The sequence below is a fragment of the Zingiber officinale genome, chromosome 8B (assembly GCF_018446385.1).
Source record: "Zingiber officinale cultivar Zhangliang chromosome 8B, Zo_v1.1, whole genome shotgun sequence".
NCBI classification, from domain to species: Eukaryota; Viridiplantae; Streptophyta; class Magnoliopsida; order Zingiberales; family Zingiberaceae; genus Zingiber; species Zingiber officinale.
In genome coordinates, this window is record NC_056001.1 from 87001658 (window position 1) to 87007995 (window position 6338).

Here is a 6338-nt window from a genome sequence, read left to right on the forward strand (position 1 = left end):
CCCATTGGCCATCCTTTGAATTAATTTTGCTTCCTGCATTACAAGGGCACGGGCGACCAAAATATATGCAGAAATAAGTTACATTAGTGCACCTTTCACCCAGCCCGATAAGGCTGGAGATGATTCGCGCTCCATGGCCGGCCCAGTTGACGCCCATCTTCATCCTCCAGATAATAAGCGCCCGAGCGGAGCTTTTCAATAACCTTGAAGGGGCCCGCCTATGGTGCCTCCAGTTTGCCGACGTCGCCGACCGGCTTGACTTTTTTCAAGATAAGATCGCCAACCTGGAATGATCTGGGGATTACGCGGCGATTGTAGTTTTGCTTCATCCGCTGTCGATACGCCATAAGCCGAACGGACGCCTTGGCCCGCTCCTCGTCAACCAAATCCAACTCCATGTTCCTTTGTTTGGCGTTGCCATCATCATAGCTCTGGATCCGAGCGAATTCGACGCCGACTTCAACAGGGATGACTGCCTCGCCGCCATACACCAGGTGGAAAGGCGTGACGCCCGTCCCTTCCTTTGGAGTCGTTTGGATGGCCCATAAGACGCCCGGCACTTCATCCACCCAACTTCCTCCCAAATGGTCGAGCCGAGCGCGCAGAATACGAAGAATTTCCCGTTTGGCCACTTCGGCTTGACCATTGCTCTGGGGATATGCCATGGATGTGAAGTGTTGCTCGATGCCATAGCTTTTGCACCAATCTTCGAGCAACTTTCCCGTGAATTGCCGCCCATTATCGGAGATAAGTCGACGGGGGATGCCGAACCGACAGATGATGTTCTGCCAAATAAATTTCTTGACCATCTGCTTGGTGATCTTGGCTAGCGGCTCGGCCTCCACCCACTTGGAAAAATAATAAACCGCCACCAATAAGAATTTTCGCTGTCCGGTCGCCATTGGAAACGGACCCACGATATCCATTCCCCATTGGTCGAACGGGCAAGACACAATGACGGCCTTCATTTCCTCTGCCGGTCGGTGGTAGAAGTTATGGTACTTTTGGCACGAAAGGCATGTCGACACGGTCCGAGCAACGTCCGCTTGTAAAGTTGGCCAAAAGTATCCAGCTAGCAGGATCTTCTTAGCTAGTGATCATCTGCCCGGATGCCCTCCGCATGATCCTTAATGTATTTCTTGGAGGATGTAAGCCGAGTCCTCCGAGCTCACGCATTTCAACAGCGGGCGTGAGAAAGCCTTTTTGTAAAGCTGATCGCCGATGAGTGTGAACCGACCGGCTCTCCTCCTTAGCAGCTGGGCTTTATTCTCATTGGATGGTGTGGCGCCCGAGCGGAGGAACTCTATGATGGGTGTCCGCCAGTCGCTTGGAAACGTGAGGCCTTCCATCCGGTCGACGTGCGCCACCAACAGTACTTTTTCAATTGGCTGCTGAATGGCGACCGGCGTTATTGAGCTCGCGAGTTTGGCTAACTCATCGACTGCTTGATTTTCTGTTCTGGGTATCTTCTGGACAATAACTTCTCTAAAATTGGCTTTAAGTTTCTCAAACGCTTCAGCGTAGAGCTTGAGTCGGGCGCTGTTAATTTCAAAAGTGCCAGAGAGCTGCTGCGCGGCCAACTGCGAATCCGAATGAAGTGTTACCCGACCGGCGCCTACATGCCGAGCTGCCTGCAAATCGGCTATGAGGGCCTCATACTCTGCTTCATTGTTGGTAGCTTTATAATCCAGCCGGACGGATAAGTGTATCTTTTCTTCTTGAGGGGAGAGCAACAATATTCCAATCCCGCTTCCGATCCGAGTAGATGACCCATCCACATATATTCTCCACATAGCTTCCGGCTCCGGCCTTTGCACCTCAGTCACAAAATCGACCAAGGATTGCGCTTTGATCGCCGAGCGGGGCTGGTATTGGATGTCAAATTCACTTAACTCCGTCGTCCATTTGATGAGCCACCCGGATGCTTCTGGATTCAACAACACACGCCCAAGTGGGCTATTGGTCTTGACAATGATGGTATGCGCCAAGAAATATGGGCGAAGGCGCCGAGCGGCGAGGATCATAGCGAAGGCCAACTTTTCGAGCCCAGTGTAGCGAGATTCAGCATCTTTTAAAATATGACTAAGGAAATACACCGGCTCTTCTCCGCTCGCTCTCACTAGTGCCGAGCCGATTGCCTGCTTAGTCGAGGATAGGTAGATACAAAGTGGCTCACCCGCAACCGGCTTGGCTAATACCGGGAGAGAATTCAGATATGCTTTTAAATCCTCGAACGCCCGATCGCTTTCTTCGTCCCAGTGAAATTTAGTGGCCTTGCGCAAGATTTTGAAGAAAGGCAGGCTCCGGTCGGTGGTTTTGGATATGAATCGAGACAGAGCAGTTATCCGACCGGTCAAACGTTGCACTTCCCTTGTATTTTTTGGAGGCGGCATGTCTTGTAGAGCTTTCACCTTGCTGGGATTTGCTTCGATTCCCCGCTCGGTCACTATGTATCCCAGAAAACGTCCTCCCTTTGCTCCGAACAGGCACTTCTGGGGATTTATCTTGACTCCATATTTGCGCAGCGTTCGGAAGGTTTCCTCCATGTCTTTGAAGAGATCGGCCGCTCGGACGGTCTTGATGAGAATGTCGTCCACATACACTTCCAGATTTCGCCCGATCTGCTCTCTGAATACTTTATTCATCAAGCGCTGATAGGTGGCTCCCGCATTCTTCAATCCGAATGGCATCACATTATAGCAATATGTGCCGTCGGCCGTCACGAAGCTGACTTTTTCTTGATCTTCACGGGCGAGCGGCACTTGATGATAGCCTTGGTAAGCGTCGAGCATACAAATTAATTCGCAGCCGGCCGTAGAGTCCACTAGCTGATCTATCCTGGGCAGAGGATAAAAGTCTTTTGGGCAGGCTTTGTTGAGATCCCGAAAATCTATGCATACTCTCCACTTGTTGCCCGGCTTGGAGACTAATACTACGTTCGCCAGCCAGCTCGGGAACTGCACCTCGCGTATATGGCCGGCTTCCAGAAGCTTCTCCACCTCCGCCCGGATGATGGCATTCTGCTCGGCGCTGAAATCTCTTTTTCTCTGCTTGACTGGCCGAGCGTCCGGTCGGACGTGGAGCTCATGCTGCGCAATACTTGGTGAAATTCTGGGCAGCTCATGTGTCGACCAGACGAAGACATCGTGGTTTCTTCTGAGGCATTGGATCAGCTCCTCATTCTGCTTCACCTCCAGATCAGACGCGATGAAGGTCGTGGCCTCCGATCGGGTCGGGTGTATCTGCACTTCCTCTTTTTCTTCATAAACTAAAGAGGGAGGCTTTTCAGTTATGGTGTTTACCTCGATCCGGGGCGATTTCCGAGCGGAACTTGCTTCTGCTCGGACCATTTCAATGTAGCATCGCCGAGCTGCCAGTTGGTCTCCCCATACCTCTCCTACTTTGTCTTCGACGGGGAATTTGATCTTCTGGTGGAAGGTGGAGATGACCGCTCAGAACTCGCTGAGCGCCGGTCGTCCCAAAATGACGTTATATGATGAGGGAGAGTCGACCACCACGAAGTTTGCAGTCCGCGTCCTTCTGAGCGGCTCCTCTCCCAGCGAGATAGCTAGCCGGATTTGCCCGACCGGCAGGACTTCATTGCCCGTAAACCCGTAGAGCGGGGTTGTCATGGGCAGCAATTCGGCTCGGTCGATTTGTAGTTGATCGAATGCCCTCTTGAATATGATGTTGACTGAGCTCCCTGTGTCAACAAATACGCGGTGAATAGTGTAATTAGCTATTACCGCTTTGATGAGCAGAGCGTCGTCGTGGGGCACTTCAACTCCTTCCAAGTCCCCGGGCCCGAAACTGATTTCTGGTCCGCTCGCCCGCTCTTGGCTGCAACCGACTGCATGAATTTGGAGCTGCCGGACACTCGCCTTTCTGGCTCGATTAGAGTCTCCTCCGGTCGGCCCGCCAGCAATAATGTTGATCTCGCCTCGGGAAGTATTGCTTCTATTCTCATCTTCCTGAGCGGACGGTCGAGACCGTTCTCGTGACTTTCGGCGATTCTCCTGCCTTGGAGAGCGGTGCTGATCGGGCGTCTGTTGCTGTCGCCTATCGGTTCGAGTCCGGTCGGCTTCATGAGTTCTCTGTCTCCTATTGATGGAGGGAGATCGTCGTCCGGCATTCCGGGGTACGGGATGAGCCACGAAGGGAAGACTTCGACAATCCCTTGTGTTGTGCGTATCCGTCCGGTGGAAGGAGCAGAACATCGGGGTCCATTTCTTCTTTGGCTTGGGCCGAGCGGCAGCTACCTCTTGCACGTGGGATCTGGCATGGGGGGATCGGATTGCTTCGGCCCTCGGTCCTCTGGGCGGCTGATGAGCGGCGTGCTGTTTCCGCTCGGCAGGAGGAGCGCGCTTGGTTGGAGTTTCTTTTTTCCGGGCCGCTTGCGCTTCTTCCACGTTGATGTATTCGTTAACCCGGTGTAGCATGTGATCATAATATCGGGGCGGCTTTCGGATGAGCGATCGGAAGAAATCCCCATCCACTAGGCCTTGTGTGAAGGCATTCATCATGGTCTCCGAGGTGGCCGTTGGAATATCCATGGCCACTTTGTTGAAACGCTGGATGTAAGCTCGGAGCGATTCACAGGCTTCTTGTTTGATGGCGAACAGACTAACGCTGGTTTTTTGATAGCGCCGACTGCTTGTAAAATGATGGAGGAAGGCCGTTCGGAAGTCCTTGAAGCTTGTGATGGATCCGTCCGGCAGCCTCCGAAACCACCGTTGAGCCGATCCCGAGAGAGTGGTAAGAAAAACTCGGCACTTTACTCCATCTGTGTATTGATGGAGAGTAGCTGTGTTATCGAACTTACCCAGATGATCATCCGGGTCGGTTGTCCCATTGTACTCGCCAATCGTCGGAGGCACATAGTGCTTGGGCAGAGGATCTCGTAGAATAGTCTCTGAAAATTGGCGATTGATCCGCTCGGGAGATGCGTCCGCTCGAGGGGCTTTCCCTTTTCTATCGTCTCGTCTAGGCATTTCGTCCGAAGAAGATCCCCGATCTCTATGAGCTACTGCGGCTTCAGGGGTGCGGAATAGGGCTCGATGAAATGCAACGGTGGCCGGCGGTGCTTCCGCTCGACCACCAGACGCTGACGTTTCTTGCTGCTCCGACCGCTCGGCTGTTGCTTTCTGTTTTTGCTCCACGAGCTTGGCGGCCCTTATCTCGATCAGAGCTTCGAGTTCCTCATTCGAAAGCGTCACCGCGTGTTGTCGTCCAGCCTCGTCCATTATTTCCGTTAGGATGCAGGAGCTTCCCATAGACGGCGCCAAATTGATCCTGTCCGAATGCTGAAGCAACGGACGCAGGGCACGGGGCGCTTTCCGACTGTTGACGTGGATCTTCGACTGGTGGCACGAAGCTCCGGCGAACCTGCACAGAAGTCGGGCCGGGAAGGGGTTCCCGGCGATGACCCTCCGATGCTCAAGTCAGGTAAGCAAGTGGTGGAAAAAGTAGCTCCAAAGGTGTTTTACGCGTATCTCCGGCGAAGTATGAGGCTCGTTATATAGAACGGTGGAAGGGTTCCTGTGCGTCCACCGAGGCACATACATGTCCGAAGCCCATACTTCGGTATGTGTCTGTCAGAAAGCTTACCTGACGCCATACTGCTACAGTCTTCGATGGGACAACAGAATACCTCGTTGTCAGACTTGGAGTATGGCCTAGCCATAGGACTTGACGGCTGTCAGAAGAAGTTCCCGTCCTTCTTTACCCATCACCGGCCAGGACGTCCCTCCGGCCGGCTGGACGAAAAGCGTCGTCCGGACGGCCCTCCTCCCCTGCGCCGGCCGGGCGGCACGCCCATCCCGTCCCGCCTGTCGCTTGCATTGATATGCTGAGGGAGACTTCCGGGCGGGTGCTACATAAGGACTGTTAGCAGTATGTCACCTTCTCTTAGGCCTTCCGCCCGGCTCTTAGATATTGTTTCAACTGAGCGTCGGAACCCCGACCCCTGTCAGGGCACCTTTTACTGTTGGATGCTTATCGGTCGGCCGATCGGTCTATCTCTTTCTCCCAAGTCCGGTCGGCTCACCCTTCTCCGGTGGACCCCACGACCCTTTGATCTCCACGTGGCGTTGACCTCTTGCAATGGGGTCCCCTGCCTTAACCACCGGATCAGCTTTCAAAAGAAAAATTAAACAGATAATTTCTTTTGAGGCTTTGTCTAAGGAAGTGGTTGTTGCTCCAATAACCAAAAAGGCCTATTGCCTCGCCACGACCTGGAAGCTAAAATATTGAAATGAAATGTTTAATTAACTTCTTATTAAAGCATTAAAATTAAAATTAAATAATGCTTTAAATTTTTTCCCCATACTTAGGAAAAT